Raw genomic sequence first — 27,213 nt, 5'->3', positions numbered from 1 at the left:
TACAGACGAGGGTAAACTGGGCAGGAGGGAGCATGCCGCTCATCAAACCACAAGAGGTGATGGGGAGTGTATGAGATCGAGTAAATAAATTTGCACTGCAAAGTTTAGCATGAATTGAACTGTGTGTGGAAAGGAGTTAGCAAAGCCAGCTTGGATGCAATTTAGACAAAGTACGATAATGGCAATGGATTAGCGGTCCACCAGCAGAACATAATGGATATTTCTGAGGAACTGTGCGAAGCTGCCAGGATTCGGGGGATAAAATGGATGGGATGTTATGCAGCATTTGGACTGTAATGTTATGAATTAGTTACCTATATCTTTATTTCTCTTTTTTTTTGTTTACTGCTTAATTATTTGAGATTCGCTCTTCAGTCTAGGTTCCCTTCTCCTGGTAGTTTTTGCTTACAAGCCATTCATGATCTCGGTGTCCACTCAGCCGTGTCATTGTGAGAATACCTGGAAAACCTTTTATTCATCTATATGTAAATGTGACCTCCGGACGCCACAAAGCCCTTCACAGCTGATGAAGTACTTTTTGAAGTACAGTCACTGACATAATAAAGGAAATGCAGCAATTTGTGTGCAACAAATTCCCAGAAAGGGTCCTGTGGTCATGACCTGATTATCTGTTTCAATGCTGTCAGTTAAGGGCCAGGGCAATGATGTGAACTTGAAGTAGTGCCATGGGTAGATGGTTTAATGTCTCATCTGAAAAACAGTGGACTGGATTCTCCGATTTTGAGGCTATGTTCTGATGCCGGCGTGGGAACGGTGCCATTTTATGACCGAAAATCCAGTGCAAAACGGCCACGGATCCTCCCGCCATTTGGCTGGGGGCTCGCAGCTGAGCAGCATAGAGCACCTGGCTCTTGCTGCCGATACGGCCCGGGGAATTGCTGGGTCCGTGGCCGCACATGTGCGCGGCGGCCTGCAGCAGCCGGCCGCCGACCCGGCCTGCCAAATAGTGCCCTCCCCTTGCCTGACCTGTGACCCCTGCAGCACCCCCCAACAGTGCCCCCAGCCCCTGACAAAGTCCACCCTGCCCGCGGATCGGCCGACTGTGGCGGCGCTGGAATGAGTCTTGCACGTCGAGTTCCTAACAGGTAAGACCATGAGAGACCCGCGCTGTCTGGAACTTGGCTGGTCAAGGGCGAAGCATCAGGGGTGGGCCTGGGGCAACATCCTATGTGAGAATGCCACTTTTGAAGGGGCGGAGCATCACGAAAGATGCACCGCCCCCGATTTTGTTGGAAACGGGTATTCTCCGGATGATCGCCAATGCGATTTCACCGTCGGTGACTGGAGAATCCCGCCCAGTATCCCCAACACTGAAGCGCTCCCTCAGTACTGCATTGGAGTAATGATGCACATTATCTCTCTGTCAGTTAATGTTGCCTTAGTAATTGTGGCTTTGGTGCACCTTACACGAGTAAATTTGACAAGTGAAATTCTAGCATGGGTAATTTTGCATTGCTTGTTTGCATTGTCATCTACTCTGCGAAGTTGTGGGGAGGTTAAATCACTTTGCCTCGCATATCTGAGAAACGCAAGAGCGGCAGGGGAGGGCATTTAACTGAATGTTGGGAAGACTGAGGCAACGTTTGATCCCTACCATAAATGCTACTCCCTAGGCACTGACCCATTCTTCTTCCTGGCAAATCTGAGGTTAAGCAGATTATTTGGAACTTTGGTGTCATGATTGACCTTGAGATGAGCTTCCAACCCCTCACCCCATATCCACACCATCATTAAGACCAGCCGCTTCCACCTCTAACATTGCTTAATTCTACCTCCCTGCCTCAGCTCTTCTGCTGCTGAAATCATTATTCATGCCTTTGTTACCTCTAGACTTGACTATTCCAACACTCTCCTGGCAGCTCCCCACAATCTACTGCTCATTTGTTTTGGATAGTAGAATATCCAAGTCTCAACTTGAACTGAGTCTCATTCGTCTTCACTGCTGATCCACATTGGCTCCTGATCAGCAATGTTTAAATTTGATCATTCTCATCCTTGCCTTCATGTTCCTCCGTAGTCTCGCCCCTCCCCCCCCCCCCCCCCCCCATCTCTGCCCTCTTATCTCTATAAACTCCGTTCTGATGTCTCTGCGCTCCTCTATATCTAGCCCCTTAAACATTGAGAAGATGTTTGGTGGCATCAAAAGGGGTTGGATCTGGGAATAGGGGGAAAGAAACCAAAGTTGGGACTTATTGGGCCTGGATGCAGAGCACATGGAAAGTGGGTTGGTGGCTGGGGTTGGGGGGTGGATCTAGTGATATGGAGGTGGGAGAAGAAGGATCACATTTTAGGGTAAGGCTTTTTAGTTGTGAGTGGTTGTGCTTTGAATGCGTTTAGGATGGGGTGGTGGATAGGAAGCTGAGGAACTCCAGCTTCACATCGAGCCACATGTATTTGAAATATTGCTTTGCTTATTTGGGATTTGCAGCAGTCCAAGGTTAAGTCCCACCCTGATTCCACACGACATCTATGGTCTCAGAACTATCAAAGGCCTCAAAGCGGCTGTCAGCCACTCATTTGCACAAAAGTATCTCCTTGCTTTTAAACCGGGTATCCATTGTTTTGCCTACACCAAAATAATGACCAATAAACCTTTGGTATGGGAGAGACCTGAAGCTGGGGCCATAAATATACGATGGCTATTAATGACACCAATGGTAAATTCAGGAGAAACTTCTTTTACCCAGAGTGCGTAATTTAGAATTTGGAATGATGGACGAGTAGCAGAGATGCATTTAAGAGGATGCTAGATATATACAAGTGAGGAAGGAAAATAGATGAAATGCCAATAGAGTGAGATGCCGTGGGGTGGAAGGAGGCTTGTGTGGAGCAGAAACTCTGATATGGGCCTGTTGGGCCGAGCGTTCTATTTCTGTCCTCTAATTTCTGTTTAATACTTGTAACAAGTGCCCCTTTGGCTCCCATTTGGTGCGGCAAAAATGCACATGGACCTGAATTGGGTGAAACTCCGAACAAGCATTTCTGATTGACTTGCAGATTGTCAGAGAATCCGACCTTCCCAGTCATCGCACCATCTCTTACTGTGCTAGCTACCTTCTTGCCCACCTCCATCTGACCATAAAACATGATGAGCGGCACGGTAGCACAGTGGTTAGCACAGTTGCTTCACAGCACCAGGGTCCCATCTTCGATTCCCGGCTTGGATCACTGTCTGTGCGGAGTCTCCATGTTCTCCCCGTGTCCGCGTGGGTTTCCTCCGGGTGCTTCGGTTTCCTCGCACAGTCCAAAGATGTGCAGGTTAGGTGGATTGGCCATGATAAATTGCCCTTAGTGTCCAAAAGAAAGGTTAGGTGGGGTTACTGGGTTGCAAGGATAGGGTGGAGGTGTGGGTTTAAGTGGGGTGCTCTTTCCAAGGGCCGGTGCAGACACAATGGGCTGAATGGCCTCCTTCTGCACTGTAAATTCTATGATAAAACAAACTGCCAGTTGGAGAGCACACGTCAGAGCACAGGGATACAGGTTTATTGGGGGTGAGGCGCATCTCAGAGGGTGGTGGAAAGTGGTGAATAATTAATCATCAGCCCATTGCTATTTTCTATTGAGAACACAACACAGACCTGATCTCATCCTCTGTTAAAGTCAATGGGACGATAAAACTGGGTGGGGTGTAAAAATAGACAGGATAACACAATGCTGACAGATTCCCATCTGACTGATTCAATCTCCGTTTCTTCTCTGGGAACTGCTCAGAAGAAATGGTTGGGATTCACAATCTCTGGACACACCCTATAGCCAACTTTCTTTGAAGTTCAGTCATTTTTGTGAAATAGTAGTATAATCTGAGCACAGCCAGATTCAACAAACAGCAATGTGATCATGACCAGATCATTTATATTTTTGTTGATGAATATTATCTGAGCATCCAGAATATTGAGCAATTTTAGGCATTGATGATCGACAAGGTTTCTGCTTTTGGTTATGAATTGTCAGTTTGGCTGTTCTGGAGACTGATCATCTTGTTTAAGATTCAAGATGCAAATATTGGGGAGAACTTTTTTAAATCGGTAAATTGGTTGACATGAAGATGGATTACTCTTTTGTGTTAAAATCCTGGATCAGACCCCAACAGTGGTTAGGATGCTGGACAAGAGCTCCAAATGATTATTCTATTTGTAAAACTGTGAGGAAAGGATACTTCACACCAGGAGTGATGACTCTGACTACTAGGTATCATTTATGTTAAAACAAGTTTTAATTTAAACACAGAATTAACCACGTTAACATCAAAGAAAATAGTGTCACAATTATCAGTTAAACTTTTCTTAAATAAAAGGAGTAACTTAAACTTATTATCTTTGTGCCACTGATCTCAATTAAGCAACCTATGGCAAACTGCAAAACTACAGACAGACCTGTATTCTCCCATTAATTACATCATCTGTAGCCCAACAAGGTGTCGCGTGACCTGCTTAGCTAGGGCTAACCACAACCCCATATAACTTAATTACTCTCCGGGGAACTCGAGCAATCGTAACACAGTTCCATTAGCCTTTTTATCTGTAACCAAGTATGTGGCTGGAATGAATCATGACCTTGCCTTTTACGACTCCTTTTTTTCTTTTTTAAAATAAATTTAGAGTACCCAATAATTCTTTTTCCCCAATTAAGGAGCAATTCAGCTTGGCCAATCCATCTAACCTGCACATCTTTGAGTTGTTAGGGTGAAACACGCAGACATGGGGAGAATGTGCAAACTCCGCACGGGCAGTGACCCAGGGCCGGGATTCGAATCCAGGTCCTCAGCGCCGTAGTCCCAGTGCTAACCACTGTGCCATGGCCGCCCTCCAGACTGGATTCCTTAACCTAGGTTCTTTTGATATTACTGCAACATATATATATATATACCTTAACCAAGGCTGTTAAAACCCTTACTGCAACAGATTTAAGATGCAATATATATATCAATTTCTTACATTCATCACACTTGTTACACATGATATCGCACAAAGAGAGAAAGAAATCTGGCACTAGCTTCCCCTTCTTGAAGGCTGTGGACGTTGGTGGACAACTGGAACTTCCAAGATAGAGATTGTGGTTTGTTGCACAAGGAAGAACATGGGAGTTGGACTGGGTGAGTGCAGTTAAGCTGCAGATGAGCCATGATGTGATGGAATGGCAGTGAAGGCTTGAGAGGCTGAAACATCCTCCTGTTTCTCTGAATCTGAGACACAGAATATCCTTGTTCTTGTCCGTGGGTGTCTTTCATTTGAGGACAGATCCTATATTCATAAATTCTCCCACTGAGGGTTAGGAACGCATTTTTGTTTTGAGCATAAATTTAAATCTTTCCAACACTGTGGGCGATGACCTGGATTGATATTCAGGAGAACTCCCGATTTGAAACTAACAAATCCTATTGCTGAAATTAAGGAAACAGACCGACCTTTTTAGTTGCTAGCAATTACACAGTGCATCCTACATAATTCTTAATGTTCGTGCAGACATAGTTCTTGTAGGTTAATGCTACTGTATACCCTGATATCTAGTGTAAAAGAGCAGGAATATTATGCTGTAACTGCAGAATACGCTAAGGCCACAGCTTGAGTAACGTGCACCGTTCTGGTAACCACATTCCGGGAAGGATGTAAACAAACTAGAGACGGGGCAAACAAGATTCATGAGGATGTTGCCAGGAATGTGGAATTTTAGCTTTGCGATGAGGAAAGATTGGATAGGCTGGGATTGTTTCCTTTGGAACAAGGGGTGAGATTAATTAAGGTGTAAAATATTATAGGGGGTCACATTATTTTATGACAGAGGTCAATAACCAGGGACCATTGATTTGAAGTAACTGGTGGAAGGATTAAAGGGTAGTTGAGACAGTGGGTGGGATTCTCCAGCGCCGTCTGCCCGGTGACCAGAGAATCCCGCCCAAAGTCAATGGACTTCTCCATTGTCCGTGGCTTGCAAATGGCATTCTTGCAGTGGGCTGGGCAAAAGGAATCCAGCCCAGTTTCTCACCCAGGCACTGCGATCCAATGCCTGAAAGTGTGGTAGAGGCAGAAACACTCAGCATTTTATTCAGACAAAAAGAGCACTTGAATATTGTTATAACCCACATGGTACTTATCCAGCTGGGGATGATTGTTCCCTAGTGCTGATTGGGCTGTGAGTTAACCAGCACTCATGTAACAGGTGCGCTTCTGTAGCAGCTGACGGGAAGGAGTGAGAAATCTGTGGTGTAAATACTGTTGTTATGCTGAATAAATGTCTTTCTTATGAACTCTTTGGACTCCCCTTTGCCATTTACTTCAATTGGCGATGAGGATGAATTGGAGCTGTTGGCCGCCTTCCCTGAAATTTTTTATTAAAAGCGTGGACTTTCATTGCTGCGAGGGCCTTTCTTGGAACCTGTGGTAAAATGTCAGGTGAACGCCGGGCCGAGGATTGATGCCGGCTTGTGGAGCGCATGTGTTGTGAGTGCTGGAGTCTGACGTATCCGTTAGTACCGGAAGCAATGAATCAGGGTGACTTCTGGTGATAATCCTGCTGCGTTTCTGTCCGTTTCCATTGGCGGTCTTTTCGCGATGCCGGCTTGCTGTGGCAGAGTGCTATACTGGGGAGTCCTGACTGAAGTTGGCCGCTGCCCTTTTGGACTGTTGCTTGGGTTTGTTAGTGTGGTGCTAATTTTGAAAGACTGTTCCGTGATGGTTGGGATTGCGAGATGGACTGTGGTGGTATTTTACATGGGAGCTGATATTTGCTGCATGGTACACGTTTTGTGCTCAGTGTTGCAGCGCATACTGCCGACACTATTGTCTCTGCATTGACTGGTACTCTGGGTGAGAATGCTTTTCTGATGTTGAGCTGTGTGGACGCTGTATTTTTTTTGATGTGCCTGAATGAATCGGTATTGTATAAATTCTGGGGTGACAGCTCCCTGAGTGTTCGGTGGGTGCAGTTAATTCCCCCCCCCCCTTTTTTTCTATGTTTGCGCTGTGGCGAGTGCTTTGGGGTATATGAGGTGTAGTGTTGACACCCCCTCCCCCCTCCCCGGTCCCCCACCTCCACCACCTGGCCCCCTTGTAGCTGAACATTCTGCTGTGCTGGTAATGCCTTGGGCTGATGGGTCAGACGCCATGGTGTGCACTGTCCCCAGGCTCAGCTGTTACCGACTTTGCCCTTTGTGTAGTTAGTGGGGGTGTTGGGCTGGACGTAATGTTTGGCAGGGTGTACGCTGGTCCATCCTGTTCCCTCATTTTTGTGGCACCTTGTTTGGCCCGAATCGCTTTATATTTATTTTGTTGTCATCTGGCCATTGCGCTGTGTTGTGCTGTTTTTTTTTGGTCGTCTTTATTCTCCTCATTTTTTTTTCTCTGTCCTCTCCCCCTTGGTCGTGCAAGTTTCCAGACTTTGGGGGAGGGGAAGGGGTTAGCACCCGCATGGTACTCATCCAGCTTTGGATGATTGTTCCCTTGTGCTGACTGGGCTGTGAGTTAACCAGCGCTAGTACAACAGGTCAGCTGCTGTAGTAGCTGACGGGAAGGAGTGAGGACCCCGAGATGTGTAACTGTGTCCTGTGTATGCTGTTCTGCTGAATAAACGTCTTTCTTATCAACTTTTCGACTCCCCTTTGCCATTTACTTCAAATATGCACTTCAAAAAATAGGAAATTCTCGACAGGTTAGCTTGATCTCTGTTGCGGGGAAGTTGCTTGAATCAATCATTAAGGAGGAGATGACTGAACATTTGGAAAGGCAAAGCTCAATCCACCATTGTCAGCATGGTTTTAGGAACGGCAAGTCAAGCTTGACAAACTTGCTTGAGTTCTTTGAGGATGTAACCGGCAAGGTGGATAATGGGGAACCTGTAGATGTGGTATATCTAGACTTCTAGAAGGCATTTGACAAGGTGCCGCATAAAAGACTGATCCATAAAGTGAGATTGCAGTGGACTTGAGGGTAGAATATTAGATTGGATTGAGGATTGGCTGACTGACAACAAACAGAGGGTTGGGATAAACGGGCCCTTCTATGGCTGGCGAACTGTAACTAGCAGGTGTCGCAGGGGTCAATCCTCAGACCTCCCCTATTTACAGTCTATATAAATGATTTGCAAGCAGGGACAGAGTGTAACATAGGGAAAGCAGGCAGTGAAGAGAAGATAAGAGATTACAGACGGATGTAGATAGGCCAGGAGAATGAGCCAAAGTTTGACAGATGGAGTTTAATGTAGATAAGTGTGAGGTTATCCATTTTGGCTGAAAAAATAGAAAGGCAAATTATTATCTAAATGGAAATCAGATTCAAAATGTGTCTAGGCAGGAAGATCTGTGTGCCACTGTTCATGAATCGAAATGCCTATATGAAAGTCTGTATGCAGGTATAGTTTGAAATAAAAAAGGCAAATGGAATTTTAGTCTTTATTGCAAAACGACAATATAAAGTAGAGAATAGGGTGTTGGTGAGACCACATCTGGATTAATGTCTTTTAAAGTAAATTTGGAGTACCCAATTCTTTTTTTTCCAATTAAGGAGTAACTGCACATGGCTAATTCACCTAACCTGCACAGCTTTGGGTTGTGGGGGTGATACCCACGCAGACACTGGGAGAATGTGCAAATTCCACACAGATGTTGACCTGGGACCAAGATCGAACCCGGGTCCTCAGCGCCGTGAGGTAGTGCTAACCAGTGCGCCACCTTGCCACCCAACATCTGGATTAATGTGTCCAGTTTTGATCATCTTATTTGCAGAAGGATGTGTAGCATCGGAGGCAGTTCAGAGGAGGTTCACCAGATTGATTCTGGGGATGAAAGGATTGACGTTTGAGGGGAGATTAAACAATTTGGGCTTCTACTCGCTGGAGTTTAGAAGAATGAAAGGGGAACTGATTGAGGTGTATAAAGTACTAAAAGGGATTGATAAAGTAAACGTAGACAACGATTGTGGGACAATCTAGGACGAGAGGTCACAGAGAGAGGTTGATGGGCAGTAAATTTAAAACAGATGAGGAGAAAGTACTTCTCACAGAGGATGGTGAATTTGTGGAACTCGCTGCCCCCAGTGGAGTCTGAATCGTTAAATAGTTTCAAGAAGGAGGTAGATATATTTCCGATTTTTTAAAATAAAACGGGTTCAAGGGATATGGGAAACAGGTGGGGAGGTCGATTTGAGGCCAGGAAGATATCAACCATGACCTGATTGAATAGCAGAGCAGGCTCGAAGGCTGAATTGCCTACTGTTAGGGGCTAGGGTTTATTGATTTTGGTTACAATGAGCACAAGAGCCTGCCTTTCGGGTGTTATTCAACAGAGGTCTTGGGCACTTTTAATCAAAAAGCAAACTTTATTCTACAAATGTAGTTGACATTTTTATAAACACACACAGCAAGCATTTTTGAACTACAAACATAAATACCCCCACATAGCTACAGTAATCTATGTATAACCCTTAATGAATCCCCCCCTTTACTGTTCCAATTTAATAACAAGATCCCAAGTAAAAAAACAGAACCCCTTTTCAAAGGTATGGCCCAGCACACGGCTCTCTTTCTGACATAAGACTTGGTATTGATACTCTTCTTTCCTTTCCAAACAGCAGGTTTGAATTCCTTCCAGAAAGCAATTATCTCTTTAAGTTAGCCAGCAGTCTGGAAATAGCTTTTAAAATGAAGATAGAGAAACATTTATTTTTAACCTGTGCTGTACAAAACCATTTGAAACTCAAAGCGAAAGTAAAACTCCGAGCCACAGCCAGCTCCCAACCCAAAACAAAGTTTTAAAACTCAGAGCCACAGCCCAGCTCCACCCACACAATGACATCACTGAAGCCATGTGATAAGACAAAAACCTTTCTTAAAGGGACACTCCCATGACACTACTGCTGCTTCTAATTCCTATGTTCAGGTGCCATAACCTACAGGGCTACGGGCTGAAAGGTAGAATGAGGTTGGATAGCTCTTTTTTGACATACTGGACCAAATGGTGTCTCTAATGCTGTAGATCTTTCTATGTTTTTATGGGTTGGATTTTATGGCTTTGGATGGGGTTTGGGAGACTGGAACTGGATGTGTATGATCCCTGTGCTGTTTCACCATGTTGAATCAAGTATCGACTGGCCGATTAGTGGCCAGCTGCTGAAATGCTATCCAATTAGCATTGTGAAAGGCATACTGTGTCCAATCTGGCGTCCAGCAGTGAGGGAGTTGACCATGAACCGCAAATCTATTCCGGTCACCAATTTAAAGGCCATCTTCCTCCTCCTCATCTCCTTAATTATAAAAGGAATAAATAAAGATGACTAACTGCAAAATGCTGGCATCTACCTGCTGCTGCATGCAGTCATGGCCCTGTTTGCAGGCCTTTGCATCCACCTTTATGTTGCTGACTTATACCTGGTGTTAACTCACTCACAAAGTTTTTATCGCGCGACTAGCAAAAATGGAGTGGGCAAAGGAAAATTGCAATTGATTGGCTTTTTATCAAGTTCAACAGCTTGTTAATTGTTTTCCAAAAGGGCGGGTGGATTTCCGATTTTCTGTACCCGCTCGCCTCCCATGTTGTCCGAGACTGGTGGGATGACATCCGATTGTTGACCCAATGTCATCACACCATATTTTACCTAGGTGGGTGGTGGTGCAGAGAGTGCTCTTAAGCAGGAAGTTTCCGCCAGAGCATAGTTTGTATCTTATATCATTGATTCAAAGACAGAACCTTGCAGCTATTTATTCCCTCTGTGGTCTATCTTGTATTGCAGTTGTCCAAAAGAACAAAACACAAAAGCAAAATACTGCATGTGCTGGAAATCTGAATTCAAACAGAAAATGCTGCAAATACTCAGGTTAGGTTGCATCTGTGGAGAGAGAAACAGAATTAATATTTCGGATTGATAGCTTCTTGCAGTTCTGATGAAGGTTTGTAGCTGTAATAGGTTTGAAGCAAATGCGAAGGAGGGTGAGGAATGGATGAAAGGAAAGGTCTGTAATGGCGTGGAAGAGAGGAGGTATTAAATGGCAAAAGAATTGGTGATGCAAGGCCAAAGTGAGTTGTAATGTGACGAGCAAAGAAACAAATAATGTGTCCAAAGGAGGCATGAGTGGCAGAATCGTGAACAGCTGCTGTCTGAGAGCAAAAAATAACAAGAGGCAAAACAAGAGATTTAAATCAAACCTTTAAGGAAAAGAGAAACAGAATGGGGGCAGAGGATATGGTCTGAAATTGTTGAAGTCAGTTTTGAAAACACATTGTTCATGGGGAATTATAGACTAGTAAGACTGACGTCGGTAGTGGGGAAAGTTCGAGAATTCATTATCAAAGAGTTTATCGTAGAACACTTAGAAACCAATGGCAGGATCAGGCAGTCAGCAAGGATTCAGAATATTTTTTTAATTTAGAGTACCCAATTATTTTTTTTTCCAATTAAGGGGCAATTTAGTGTGGCCAATCCACTTAACCTGCACATCTTTGGCTTGTGGGGGTGAAACCCACGCAGACAGGGGGTGAATATGTAATCTCCACACAGACAGTGGCGAGGATCGAACCTGGGTCCTCAGTGCCGTAGGCAGCAGTGCTAACCACTGTGCCACCGTGCCGCCCATGGCATGGAGTTATGAAGGGGAAATCATGCTTGACAAATCTACTAAATTCCTCGACGATGTAACTAGTAGATGAGTGGATTTGGTATATTTGGACTTATGGGGCTTTTGACAAAGTCCCGCATAAGAGGTTCATAGAATCATAGAATGTACAGTGTAGAAGAAGGCCATTTGGCCCATTGAGCCTCGACCGCCCCTTGGAAAGAACATCAATCCCTGCAGTACCCCAATTTTCTACATTTCCGGGTAGATGCCAGTATTGCAGCTGTACTGGAATGGCTTGACTAAGGGCACATTGAGTTCTGGAGTGTAAGTCTTCAGTACTGTTCATAGAATCACAGAATTTATAGTGCAGAAGGAGCCTATTTGGCCCATCGGGTCAGCACCGGCCCTTGGAAAGAGCACCCAATTTAAGCCCACGCCTCCACCCTATCCCAGTAATCCCACCTAACCTGTTGGACACAAAGGGGCAATTTCGCATGGCCAATCCACCTAACCTGCACAGCTTTGGAATGTGGGAGGAAACCGGGGCACCCGGAGGAAACCCATGCAGAAACGAGGAGAAAGTGCAAACTCCACACGGACAGTCACCCGAGGCCGGAATTGAACCCTTGTCCTGGAGCTATGAGGCAGCAGTGCTAACTACTGTGCCATCCCAACTGTTGTTGGAATATTGTCAGTGTCCATAGCCTTTGCAGTATTTAGTGACTTTATGTGGAGTTAATAGAGTTGGCTAAAGACTGTCATCTGTGGTGGAGGGGGGCCTTTGTTAGGTCCGCATCTTGTTACAATGCTGCAAGCATCATTAGCTGTAGGGCAACTGATAATTTCTTGTATGTTCTGATCTCTCTGGGAAATATCTTGAACCTTTTCACATGAAAGACAATTTGCCTGGCATAGTTTTGGTCAGCTATGTTGATTTTTAAAAAAAGCATGGTTCAAACGCTATTCCCCTGCGATTTGAACATTCTAACTGCATTCCTCTTTGTCTCAGCTCTGATGAAGGGAGATCGTCAAACTCTGCTTCTCTCGACGGATGTTCCTTGACCTGCTCAGTATTACCAGAGTTTTCTGTTTTTATTTCATTTGCGATATTTTGCTTTTGCCCCTCCTTTAGAACATAGAACATAGAACAGTACAGCACAGAACAGGCCCTTCGGCCCTCGATGTTGTGCCGAGCAATGATCACCCTACTCAAACCCACGTATCCACCCTATACCCATAACCCAACAACACCCCCCCAACCTTACTTTTTAGGACACTACGGGCAATTTAGCATGGCCAATCCACCTAACCCGCACATCTTTGGACTGTGGGAGGAAACCGGAGCACCCGGAGGAAACCCACGCACACACTGGGAGGACGTGCAGACTCCGCACAGACAGTGACCCAGCCGGGAACCGAACCTGGGACCCTGGAGCTGTGAAGCATTTATGCTAACCACTATGCTACCGTGTTCCCTGCTTTCCAAACACACCTCTATGGATACGCCCTCAGTATAAATTCCATTCTCGCCATCACCCTGCTGCATGGTCTCCAATTCCTCCTTGTTGTAACACACAATTCAAATTTCTTCCTGCTGGGAAGGTAGGGGAAGAAAGATTCGCATTCATATAGCGCCTTCCATAGTCTCCGGACATCCCAAATTGCTGATGAAGTAGCTTTGAAGTGTAGCCACTGTTGTATTGCAGCAATGGCAGCAGCCGATTTGTGCTCCGCAAGCTTTCGCAAATGATGATGTGATAGCAACCAGAAATTTGTTTTTCGGTGATGTTGTTTGGGGGATTAGTATTGCCGGACACGAGGGAGACTGCCCCTGCTCTTCTTCAAAACATCCTTTCTGTCCACCTGAGAGGGCAGATAGGGCCTCCAATTAACGTCTCATCTGAGCATTGGTATCGCCAACAGTGCCTCCTCCTCTCAATACTGCACAAGAGTGTCAGCCTTGATGTTGTCCTCCAGTAAAAATAATTGTTGCTACTCAACATTGCCTGCGAGGGAACACTTCAAAGCATTTTGAACAAAAGAGAGTGCCGAATGGTTTCCTTCTACACCGTAGCAATCCTGAGAGTGATTCTGTATTTTGATCTGATAGGAAGCCTTTGTTAGATTGTGAAATATATCAATCCCGATTCTGTATGACAAGGTTGCTCATCAGCTCTGGAAAGGGAACCATTAAAAATTGCACTGTTTGAGGCTAAAAAGAGCTTTGTCTGGAGGGATGGAGCTTCACAACACATGATAGCAATCGAACGGTGCTAGAGTGTTTGGCAACATCAATCTCTGAAGATATATCTCACCGAGATAATGAAAGAAAAATCTCTCTCTCGCCCAGATTTTTGCTCCCAGGTCGGGTGCACAGCGGCAGGAGAATTCCTGGCTTTTTGAACGTGACCTGTAAAAATGGCTGCCCAAATGTTGGACTGGCCTGTCTGAGGGTGGGGTGGAATAGGAGTTGGGGCGAATGAGCTGGGAAAAAGTGAGGAGACTGTCAGGTGGGCTGGGTGGGTGTCTTGCCTCCACGCTCTGGCACTTCATTTAAAATATTTTTAAAAGCATGTCTAAAACAATTCTTCCCCCCCGCCCACAAACACACTCACTATGCCACATTGTTGCTAACCTGTGCCTCTTCATGCCCCCACTGACCCCGATGGCCTCTCATGCCCTGATGTCACCTCATGTCCCCCTACTCCACCCCCATGGCCCTGTATACCCCGTTGCCCCACCCCCGCTCGTAGCCATGGTCCTCGGGTCCCATGCCAACTCGTGTCCCTCCCAGCACCCTTTGCACTTGTGCCCTCCATGCCGTGGACAAATTGCACGAGCCATGACAACATAAAACAAATTATCTTTTTTTAAAAAACCATATCTATTCAATGCATTAAAATTCCTTCAACTAATGTTGTTCTATATTCACTTCAAGCTGTCATTCAAACTTCTCATTAAACTGTGCCCCCCCCCCCCCCTCCCCCAGCTATGATATGACAATGTGTGGTTGTAAAATCAGCCTTTGTAGCACCAACCCTATAATGACGAGCCACAGGCTAAGCACTGATTTTTAAAAAAAACTAACTTTGATACTTCAAGCCCAGCAGAGTAAAATCCATTAATTATTATTTCTAACATTGTGCAGACTGATTTTGGTGACTGCCTCAGCCTTCATTAACATGATCTGCACATTGCACCATGTGGGCATGGTGACAGTAAATGCATATTTACGGGAAAGATTCAATACGTGCAACCCAGATAAACTTTCTCCATTCCAGGCAGGGCTTTCTCCAGCATGGGTGCCTAATATTATTCAATATAGTTATTTCATACAAGTGATATAATTAGATTCTACTTTATCAGTAAGCTCTGGGTAGAAAGATCGAATGACTCCTGAATAACAAAGTGGAATGATTGAACAACATGGCTGTTCAGTGTCAAGTGAAAGTATTGGAGCCCTTCGGTGTTGGCTGGAGGACAAAGACTGAATGATTCACAATTGTATCAGTGTTTTCTTGATCAGCAGGTCTGAAGACTCTGCTGCTTTTCACTTCAATACTATGCAATACAACTTATTTGCATTATTTGGGGAAGTGATGGCATAGTGGTATTGTCACTGGACACTCGTCCAGAGACCCAAGTAATGCCTGGGGACAGAGATTCAAATCCACCATGGTAGATGGTGAATTTGAATTCAATGTTTTTTTTTAAAATCTGGAATTCATGGAACCATGGTCATCCAGGATGGAAATCTGCCACTGTTATGTGATCCACAACAATGTGGTTGACTCCACTCTGCTCAAGGGCAATTGGGGATGAATGATAAATGCTGACCCAGCCAGCGACGCCGACTTCCCATGAATGAAAAAAATTAAATATCTTAGAAATAATCCCTCAAAAGCACCTAGAGTGGGATAAAAGGTAAGTGGGCTGAGTGGCGCCCTCCTGCACTGTGCCATTTAATGATTTTGTGAAGCCCTTGTGGCCGTGGATTGATTCTGATTAGAAATGAATTGGGAGGTAAAGTTCACTGCTAATGCTGAGGCAATCTCTTCAAGCAATTTTCGGAAATCATTGCCATCACTCAAACGATAACTGCACCTTGTGATGGTTTTATTTTTATCTGCCCTTGACCCAGGTCTTTCGCTTTAGAAAGAGAAACAAATCCAAATCTGTAACCAATCTCTGTATTAATTTCATACATTACTCTATGCTGCGTAGAATCATGAAGGAGGTGACTGATTTTTTTTGGACGAGAATGTTGAGAATGTGTGTGAATAGCGAGTGAACAAGACTATATTTGGAAGGTGGAAACAAAAGGAGCCAAACATATGGGCCGAGATTCTCTGGCTATTTGTTGGCAGCGGGTTTCCCGGTCCTGCTGGCAGCGTATTCCCACCCGTGGGTTTCCTGGTGGTGTGGGGTGGCTTCAATTGGAATTCCCACTGACTGGCAGGAACAGAGAATGCCATGGTCAGCGATTGGCACACTGCCTCCCGCCACCATGAAACATGCAGCTGGGAGACCGGGAAATCCTGCCCATGATCACTCGTGTTCTCCTCCCTAATCATGTCAATACGAGGTTAGTGTCCAGAGTTGAGACTAGGCGTCCAAGGTGAGTTTTGTTTTTCAGTGAGGTGAGTTTAGTTTTGTTGAGTGGAAGTTATCCCAAAACTATTTTGATTAGGCCCCTAATGGATTCAAAGCATCTTTGATCCCTGCAGTCTGAGCTGGAATAAACCCCCGTCCCAAGGGTTAGGGGTGCATTTGAAGTGGTCCGATTATTGTGGGTTCAAGTCCCACTTGAGACTTGAGCATAAAATCTAGGCTGACACGCTCAATGAGGGAGTCCTGCATTGCCAGATGGAGGTGACATCTTTCAGAGGAGGCATTAAACTGAGGCACCACTTGCCATCTGAAATGAACATAAAAGGTTCCATGTCACAATTTCGAGGAAGACCATGGTGTCCTTGCCAATATTTATCCTTCAACCAAAATCACTGGGAACAAATTATCTGCAACAACATCTTGCATTTAAACAGCGTATTCAACATAGTAAAATGTCCCAAAGTGCTTAGTCGTTACCACATTGCTGTCTGTGGGAGCTTGCCGTGCAAATGTACTGTTGTGCTTCCTACATTACAACAGTAACTACACTTCAGAAGTTTTTTATTAGCTGGTAAGTGCTTAGGGATGTTCTGAAGTCAGGATGATCCCATTGGATCTCATAACATCTCATCTGAAAGATGGCCCCCCCCCAACAGTACAAAACTCCTTCAGCACTGCGCTGGGAATGTCTGCCAGGAATTATTGGAATCTCTCAATAAAGGTTGTTGCTACTTTCGGGCACCCTGAAATCATGAAAGTCATTCTGAACATTAATTCTTCCTTTGAAAACTTTCATCCTAATTTTCCAAGTTGTAGCTTGCGCTGCAGACTGAAAAATCACAGTCCCCAGGAAATTATCCCCAAGTATCTGCTGAACGTAGTTTAAAAATTGGACATTGATAATCAAACCAGATACTGTGTAAATGGATGAGAACAATTTTTCCACAGATTTGATTAATGATCTGGATCTTGCCGTGTCCATAGCAACCATAGTCTGACGGTTGGAAGAGATGGCGATGCCTTGCATGGGAAGCGGTTTCTCATGAATTTCCCCTGAGATGAATCCCAAAGGTGGTCATTAAACAGGATTTCACTGCCTTTTGGAATCGAGCTGTCTGCTTGTTTTATCTCTTTTCTGAAAGCCCATTCATGTTTATTTTATTCCCAGCCAGGAAAGTCATTAACTCGGTTCTTGGCCATGGACTAACCAGTGCAGATCATTCCCCTGTAGCTGAGGCTGCTGCTACCTCACTCGCAGGCCATCGCAAGGGGTGAGGACACTAATCCACAACCCAGTCCTAACTCTGATTGAATGCATTCCTGGAGTTTTCATCACATGATCACCTGCCACCTCCCCCATGCACCCCTGCCTTTGCCCCTCACCCCACAACGCATAACCGTGCCAAACAGAAAGCAACAATGTTTTTCTTTAACCAGTTAGATTTTCTATCACAAACAACAGTGCGATAGCGACTAATTAATCTGTTTTAATGATACCATCTGAGAATTAAGTGTTGCCAAGAACAATGGAGAGAAACTGGCATGGATTCCTTTATATCCCCAGATATATTCATTCACTGGCTCAGCCAGCATTTTAATTGCCTATCCCAAATTGCCCTTGAGAAGGTGGTGATGAACCGTCACCTGGAACCGCTGCAGTCCATGTGTTGTAGGAACACTTACAGCACTGTTAGAAAGAGATTTCCAGAATTTAGACTGAGTGACTGAAGGAACGACAAAATAGTTCCAAGTCAGGGTGGTGTGCAATTTGGAGGGAAACTTTCAGGTGATGGTGTTCCCATGCATCTGCTTCCCTTGTCCTTCTGAAGTGGTAGAGGTTGTGGGTTTGGAAGGTGGTTTGGAAGGAGCCATTGTCAGTTGCTGCAGAGTATCTTGTAGATGTTGCACACCGCTGCCACTGTGCGTCTGTAGTGGAGGGAGTGGATGTTTAAGGCAGTGAATAAGGATGCCAGCTAACCTGGTTGCTTTGTCCTTGATGGTGTCAAGCTACTTGGGAGTGTTGTTGAAGCTGCAGTCATACAGGCAAGTGGAGAGTATTCCATCATACTCCTGACTTGTGCCTTGTAGACGGTGGACAAACTTTGGGGAGTTGGGAGGTGAGTTACTCCATAAAATTCTCAGCCTCTGACCTGCTCTTGTAGACACAGTGGGCTGGATTCTCTGATCAACAACGCTGAATTATCATTTGGCGATGGGTCAGGGAATCCATGTTTCCGTACGCAATCTGGGGTGGCGCTGTTTTTAAGAAGCTCCGCCCCCTCAGAGGCATACCCGGGGAGTATGCCGTATGGGTGGACTCGAGACGTCACCTGAGCGGCCTCCCCCGATGCTCCGTCCTCTATGGGCCAAGTCCCCAACGCCGTTCTCTCACGGTTCGGGGACCGCGCATAGCGGCCACGGACTGAGTCCAGTGGCGCCACTGTTGGGGGAGGGGGAGGGAGCTCTTCCGCTGGCAGCGGAGTCTTTGGCTGGGGTTGGGGGGACTGGTGGGGGATGGTCTGGGCATGGCAAGGCTGGTTACAGGGGGGCAGTTTTTGTCAGGCCGGGTCTGCGCGTGGCCGGCGCCATGTTGCACAGCGCGGCCAACGGCGTGCTCCTGCGTGGCCATGGACCGGACCATTATCCGGACGTATCCACAGGTAAAGCTGGGGGCTTTACGCTGTGCGACTGATAGGCGCCCCCCTCCCTCCCACCACCAGGCAGAGGATTGTTGTGGGGGCGGCGCCAACTTTCTGGTCATATGACCAGATGGATCCTGAGGACATTGCCACAGGATCGGAGAATCCAGCCCAATATTTATGTGGATGGTCCAGTTCATCTGGTGTCAAACTCTCAGGATTTTGATATTGGGCGATTCAATGATAATCATACACTTGAATGTCAAGTGAAGATGGTTTCTCTTGTTGGAGATGGTCATTGCCTGGTACTTGTGTGGTGCGGATGTTGCCACTTATCTGTCCTAGCCTGAATGTTGCCCAGGTCTTTCTGCCTCTGGGCATGGACTGCTGGAGTGTTTGAGGAGTCGTGAATGGGGCTGAACTTTGTGCAATCATTGGCGAACATGCCCATTCCTGACCTTATGCTGGGTTGAAGGTCATTGCTGAAGCAACTGAAGACGGTTGGGCTGAGGACACTACCCTGAGGTACACCTGCAGTGATATCCTGGAACTTAAATGATTGACCTCCCAACAGTGCTGATGCATAATAAAAATGTAGATTTATATTGTGCCTTTAATGTAATAAAACATCCCAAGGAGCTTCACAGGAGTATTATATTAGGAATTCTGACATGGAGGCATGTAAGGGGTTTCTAGGGCAGATGACCGAAAGTGTGGCTAAACAGATCGGCTTTAAAGGGGAAGAGAAAGACCCAGAGGAATGGTTGAGAGAGAATTTTGGAGCTTAGGACCTAGGAATGCACTGCCACTAGTGGTGAAACAATTTGACATTGTGGATCTCATAATATCTCAGGCGGGCTGGAGCTGGAGGAGACTTGAGTAGGGGAGGGGCAAAGAATGGAGGAAATCGAAAAACGGGGTTGAGAATTTTAAAATTCACGACCTGTTCAGCAGAGATTTGGATGACCTACGATTTACAAAGTGTAGCATATTGAAGGCTGTACAGTAGTGCATTAGAGGCAACCGTGACATAGAGGAGGGTTTCAGCAGCAGGTGAACTGAGGGAGGGTGAAGTGGGATGGTGTTACAGAGGTGCAAATAGGAGGTCTTATGAGGGGGGGTGGGGACGGTGCGGTGGAATGTGGGAATAAGGAGGCGGATTCATTTCCTGGTCGCGGAACTGGAAACCTTTTGTGGACCACGAAGGAATCCACACCGAATAGTTTAAATGAAACAAAGTTTTCTTAATTACAATGAACTATTATTTAGGGATCACTTTCCGTCCGTACCAACATCGGCAGACTTTACACAAGAGATAATTACACATGGTTTAGAGTTCCCCACCCCCTTAGCGGGGAGCTTGTATTTGGCGAGGTTAACACAGATTCTAATTGTTGCCCCCTCGTTATGAAAAAATTGAAAAAAAATGAAAATCGCTTATTGTCACGAGTAGGTTTCAATGAAGTTAAGCCCCTAGTCGCCACATTCCGGCACCTGTTCGGGGAAGCTGGTACGGGAATTGAACCGTGCTGCTGGCCTCCCTTGGTCTGCTTTAAAAGCCAGTGATTTAGCCCAATGTGCTAAACCATTATTCCCGTGCTGGTTATGACAGAACTGCCTGGCACTTTCACTGAGATGGAAGTTTAATTAGAGAGGGGGGTCACTCCGTTGTCCAGTTAGTGACTGGGAGGAGGTGGGGACAGAGGCATGATATCTGGGAAGTAGGCCATGTTCTGGCCCCAACTCAGTAAGTGGTCATTACTGTGGCGGCCGCCTGTGAATGATTTCTTTAAAATATAAAGAACGTACATCTTCAAATTGGCCAAGGCAGATGCAGGATCGGGGAGGGGAATGCCAGGATCGGGGAGGGGAATGTTGATAAGTTTAATTGCTGTGCAAATTTTTCAAAATTCTAAATGTCCTCTTTTTTTTAAATCACAGAAACATTTTCTATGCTGCCCCGGTTCCCGAAAGGCTGGAGCTGTTTGGCTTCACACAGCCGCCTACCATTGTAAAAATGAACTTGTAATGATTTCCTTCACTCCATAAATATGCCTAATCAAAGGGCGCCATGTGGTGCACTGGTTAGCACTGGAACTACAGCACTGAGGACCCGGGTTCAAATCCAGGCCCTGGCTCACTGTCCTTGTGGAGTTTGCAAATTCTCCCCATATCTGCATGGGTTTCACCCCCACAACCCAAAGATTTGCAGGTTAGGTGGGTTGGCCATGTTAAATTGTCCCTGAATTTGAAAAAGGTAATAATTGGGTACTCTAAATTTAGAAAACAAAATCTGCCATATCAATGAAGGGAGGGACTTCATTTTCCTGCTACCATTGTGAGTGTGGGTGGGGTGGGGAACAGAGGCAGCAGACTGGTATCCAGGCCATCAGTGACATTTTGCTTCATTGCCCACCCCTGTGCAATGCACGAACATGTGGCCCGAAGAGTATTTATTCCAGAAACTTCCACCTTCAAAGGTTGGGAGGAGATACGTTTCGTACATTAATACCAGCCTAGGCTATTTGATCTAAATGCCCAGTTTCAGTATTGTACGTTCTATGTAATTCTTATTTGTCAGTCTAGCTGCCATTTTTCACCCATTTCCGGAATATATTTATATACAACTAATAAATGAAAGCATTCAGAGGAAATTAAAAAATATATATAATTTATTTTAATGCTCCCAAGATTTCTGTCGTGGGGTTTGTTTGAAGCCATAGCCTGGAAATTAATCTTTAATTCCTGGAGACTCGGGCAATTCTGGAGGGTTGGTACCTGATTCAGGGCATTTCAGTCTCTGAGCATTTCTTCAAGAATCAGGACAACACTAGCTTAATGTCCCTCTTCTTCAGACCGCCATAATGAAATGCCAATAATCTTTCAAAATGTTAAGAAATCTTCTGTAATTCCGAGGTTGGATTTTGACCTCGGGGCCTTCCAAAGTCCATCACTGCCGATGATGTGCAGTCGCTGTTCTAACATAGGAATGTGGCAGCCAATTTGCGCACAACAATTACCCACAAACAGCAATGAGATTAATGATCAGGTAATTCTGCCTTTTTTTTCAGGTGCAAGGTAAGGCATAAACATCAATTGTGACGCGAAGGTTAACTCCCTGCTCTTTGAAATAATGCCATGGGATGTTTTATTGTTACTTGACAGGGGAGACATAACTGTGATCCAGAAGACAGCACCTATGAGTGCACCACTCCTTCATTGAACGTTTCAACTTAGATTTTGTATCCCAATCTCTGGTGTGGAATTCAAAACCCACAATCTTATGACTCCCGGGGCAAGAGTGTAACTCGCTGAGTGTCCTGGGTGAGTCCGTGTTTGATTTTATGAAGGAGCTGCTTCTTAATTTCTGTCCATCTCACACTCTTGATTATCAGATACACAATGTGGAGGAGCTCAATGGGGGAAGGGGCAGTCAGAGGACATCCTGTCAGATCTAGGCTGTGCCTTCCACAGCTCCAGGTTGGATGCTGCCTGTGGTCACTTTTGGCTGTGTCTCCATAGTCTTTATCTCAACTTCGTGGCTCTGGAGAAGAAACAGAGTGTCTGCCACTGCACTTGAGGCCTTCTGTGACCGATGGCTACTACAAAATTGGCGGGGAATTTAATTGGTACATTAGGAAAGTATTGGGAGGTCGATGTGGAAAAGGGGGGGGGGGAGGGGCAAGGACGTTGAGGGGTCTGCCTGTCACCTTCAGAATGTAGTAATATAATCTGTAGAGTCACAGTCATTGGGCTTTAAAGCACAGGAGGCTCTTCCCCCATCTTGTCTATGCCGACCATCAAACACCAGTCTATTCTAATCCCATTTTCCAGAACTTGGTCTGTAGCCTTGTTTTTTTACTGCGTTCAAGTGCTCATCTAAATGCTTCTTAAATGTTGTAAAGATTCCCGCCTCTTCCACCCTTTCAGGCAGTGAGCTCCATATTCCCATCACCCTCTGGGTGACGAGGTTTTTCCTCAAATCCTCTCTAAATCACCCGCTACTTAATTAAATCTATGGTTATTGACCCCTCTACTAAGAGGAGAAGTTTCTTCCTATCTACCCTATGTTCCCCTTAGCCTTTTGAGTTGGAATAAGTGGATCATTTTCTGGTTGGCAAGCTGGAACAGTGGTGTGCAAAAGGTTTCAGTCCTTGGGGGGGGAGAAACTATTTACAAGATACAGGAATCGAATGTACTATAACAGTTGTCCTGGCAATTGTAGTTTCTTGATTTGAGGGGCATGGTGGCACAGTGGTTAGCACTGCTGCCTCAGTGTCAGGGACCTGGGTTCGATTCTGGCCTTGGGTGACTGTCTGTGTGGAGTTTGCATGTTTTCCCGTGTCTGTGTGGGTTTCCTTCCAGGTGTTCTGATTTCCTCCCACGGTACAAATATATGTGCAGGTTAGGTGGATTGGCTATGATCAATACATGGGGTCATGGGGATATGGCAGGAAGTGGGCTGAGGTAGAGCGCTCTTTCAGAGGGTCGTGCAGACTCGGTGGGCCAAATGACTTCCGTCTGCACGGCAGGGATTTTATGGAAAACAAGTTGCAATGAAGAAATAAGAAATGGATATAGATCATTTAGATAAGTGGGTCAAAATTTGGCAGATGGATTTTAACGTGGATAAATGGAGAGAAACTTCAACATGCTTCAGTGCACAGCAATCTGTCTCCTCGTGCACAAATCACAAAGTTAGTATGCAGGTGCAGCAGGTAATAGGGAAGGTAATTCGAATTTTGACATTCATTGCTCATGGAACAGTATGATAGTAGGGAAGTGTTTGTAACTATACAGGGCATTGGTGAGATTGCATCTGGAGAATTGCGCACGGTTTTGCTCCCTTTATTTGAGGAAGGATGTAAGTGCGTTGGAGGGCAGTTCAGAGCAGGTTCACTAGATTGATTTGAGGGATGAAGGACTTGTCTTATAAAGAACGATTGAGCAATTTAGGTATCTATTGGCTGGATTTAGAAGAAGGAGGAGAAGGAGAATTGAGGTGTATCAGATGCTAAAGGGAATTGACAGGTTAGGTATAGACTTGATGTTTCCCCTTGTTGGACATTCTAGAATGAGGGTCTATAGTTTTAGTCTAAGGGGTGGCAGATTTAAAACATAAATGAGAAGGAATTACTTCACTAAACATCATTAATCTGTGGAATTCTCTACCCCAGAGTGCAGTGGACGATCGGACACTAAACAAATTTGAGGAGGTAGATAGATTTTTAATTTAGTAGTGGGGTGAAGGGTTATGGGAAATGGGCAGGAAGGTGGAGATGAGGCTGAGCTGATGCCAACCATGATCGATTGAACGATGGAGCAGGCTCAAGAGGCTGAACTGCCTACTCCTGCTCCTAGTAACAACCCCAACCTTAATTAGCCCCTCCATCGCTGAAATGCTCCAGCCTGGGCAACATCCTGATCAATCTCCTCTACGGTATATTTTTTTCTGTTCCAAGACCTTGGAGAGAACATTCCAGGAACCAGCTGAAGATTTGTCTTGTCAGCCCAAAATCCTATTGCAAATTAGACAGACCTGATTACATCATAAGGCATTATTCTGTCTCCTCTGACAAAGATGTTTCATGAGCTGTTTATCCAGGAATGAGCACCAGCCCACATCAAGTACCCACACCCCAGGGACCCTCCAAAATCAAAACAATGTTCCATTAGCTATTTAACTGTAAACAAGTAAATGGATAAAATAAAATCTTACCTTGCTTTTCCAACCCGCTTAATCACAGCTTTAGTAGACATACTGCCTGTATGTATCTAAACCAGGGTTTTTAAAAATAACATTACTGCAACAAATATAAAATATAATGTATAACAATTTCTTACATTCATCAGTGTCACATCCAAAATTACTGATTACATTTACATAATTATATAATTACATATTATTGGCAAGAAAGTGGCACGGTAGCACTGTGGTTAGCATGTTGCGTCACAGCTCCAGGGACCCAGTTTGATTCGAGGCTTGGGGTCACTGTCTGCGCAGAGTCTGCATGTTCTCCCCGTGTCTGCATGGGTTTCCTCCGGGTGCTCCAGTTTCCTCCCACAGTCTAAAGATGTGCAGGTTAAGTGGATTGGCCATGCTAAGTTACCTTTGGTCAGTGGCGGACTGGGTCTAAAAATATTGGTTGCCAGGAGACAAAGGGGGCCCACCCACAACTACAATGCTATCATTTAATTTTCATAACGAATAAATAAAATTTTCAAAAAATACATATGGAAAAAAGGGTACAATTAAATTTTTGTGGAAAAAATGTGTATTTCTTAGTAATTACAGTGTACATGTACTGTACATATTACTGGCAGTAGATACCAAATGTAAATACAGAATGTTATAATTGAATTTTTTTTTAAAATTTTAAGTAATTGGTTGATATTTTTAAATAGTTTACTGCACAATTTACACATTAACAGATAGTTCCAAAGTACAATAGAGCATTGCATGCAGTCCACTATATTAAGAGCAATCTTTGTGTTCGCTAGATGATGGTGCGAATCTGCCAATAATTGCTTCTGCATCCAATTCATCTAACAATTCCTTTTCAATGGATAGCAACATGTATGATTCCAAATTCTCCTCAGACAGCGAATTTCTTAACCTTATCTTTATGATCTTTAGCTTTGAAAATGTCCTCTCACGGACTTGAGTAACGGATAGTATGCAGATGACTTTATAAAGTTCATAAAGGTTATCGTATGCCTTGTCATGAAGTCTGTTGGATGCCAGAATTTTTAGTACACACGATGGGCAAGTGCTGCAAATTTTATAATTGTTGCAACTGGAATCCATATTCTCACTATCATTAAGCAATAGCTTTAATACATCAAAGTTTGAAGCAAAAGAAAACAATTCCAATATTACTTGACCTTTGCTGATTTGTGGAAACAGCTTAATAATACCTTCCAATGCTTCATCTTCAAGGCCCTTCTCTGCAATAGTTTTAAACTTTGCTGGGTCCAAGCAGGACAAATCTTTATACAACTGTTTGTGTTGTACAAAGTGTGATTCTAGTGTCTGGACAATGCGATCCATTATTAGGTTAAACACATTTACTCGAAAATCAGCTAGAGAATCTGAGGAATTTCTTTCATCATCAATAAGCTCATCTGCCATTCTTTTCTTCTTCCTCTGCCTCTTAACTGACAATGCTGTTTCCAACGCATCAATTTCCAATGTTTGATTTTCATCCATATTCATCTGTGAAATCCTGTCATTACATTTATTTACAAATTCCAAAGCCTTGCTGTGAACGTTATCAAATGTTCTTGTCTGTTCCTTCAACTTTGTTGTAGCTGAATCTACCAAACTCCATGCAGTAAACATATCTAAACCACTTGTCTGTAGATAACTTGATAACGGGGTTGTAGCTTCAAATATATACAAGTAAGTAAATGCTGTCAATATGGTTTCAAACTTTAGAAGACTTTGAAGTAAGACATTTGCTTCATGTTTTGTTTTTGCATCAAACTTTTCTGAATCTTGTATCATTGATAAGCATGTCAATAGATTTACGAAAGTACTGGCAGCGGCATCATCAAAACGTCCAAATATAGTTGTTGCTGCATTGGATTTTCCTGACCATCTGGTCTCACCAATTAGCTTTAATCGTTTCATTTTTTCTTGTCCTAGATGTTTTCCAACAACTTCTATCCCTACAGCCATTCTCTTGTATGATGCTTTCACAAAAGCTGCTATATTCTGGAGCAAATTGAAAAAAGAAACTGCAGGCACACAACATTTTGTTGTTTCAGTTATCACCAAATTCAAGACATGGGCATAGCACCATATATGAACATGTTGATCAGCCACATCAGCAATTTTACTTTGTAAACCATTATACTGGCCATGGTAGCTTGCAGCGCCATCTGTGTTATCAGATAAACATTTTTGGGGGTCAATTTTAAGATGCTGTAATGTTTCAATCAATAGATCAAAAAGTCCCTGTCCTGTACCATCATTACTTGGCACAACTGAAAGTAGTCGCTCACAGATAATACCTTTAAGCACATACCGAATAATAATGCTTAACTGATCGATGGATGAATTATCTTGTGTTGAATCAACCTGAATAGAATAATATTTTGCTTGAGAAACTTCATGACTAATTCTTTCTTGTATCATATTCTTCATAATTTTGATTAACATGTTTATAGTTGTTTTACTCAGGTATGTAACAAGTCCACCACGGCCTTTACTTTGAGCCTTTCCTTGTTGCTCTAATCGTTTGATTCTTTGTTTAGACTTGTTTTGCACTGCAGAAACGTGAGCTGCCATAATGGGGTCATATTTTGCCATCAACTGCACTGTAGCTAAAAAATTGCCATGATTCAGAACCTCATTATCTAGAGTGTAGGCCGATTCATTTCTGTGACCTCGAAAAGG

The 27,213-nt window shown here is 44.4% G+C and overlaps 1 protein-coding gene across 4 annotated transcripts in view; it reads left to right on the top strand.

Annotated features, from left to right (window-relative positions):
- mapk8ip1b (mitogen-activated protein kinase 8 interacting protein 1b) overlaps positions 1-27,213 on the top strand; it is a 227,162-nt gene that overhangs the window by 35,818 nt on the left and 164,131 nt on the right. The window contains exon 1 of one of the 4 annotated variants that reach the window (XM_038807888.1): positions 22,118-22,136. The exons of the other annotated variants lie outside the window; for them this stretch is intronic. The gene's annotated coding sequence lies outside the window, so the exon portion shown is untranslated. Of the gene's footprint in view, positions 1-22,117; positions 22,137-27,213 lie in introns of those variants that run through there. 4 annotated transcript variants of the gene reach the window in all.

Source organism: Scyliorhinus canicula, chromosome 9, assembly GCF_902713615.1.
Source record: "Scyliorhinus canicula chromosome 9, sScyCan1.1, whole genome shotgun sequence".
NCBI lineage: Eukaryota > Metazoa > Chordata > Chondrichthyes > Carcharhiniformes > Scyliorhinidae > Scyliorhinus > Scyliorhinus canicula.
The sequence above is the reverse complement of the archived record's forward strand: the minus strand, read 5'-3'. Positions and strand labels throughout refer to the sequence as shown.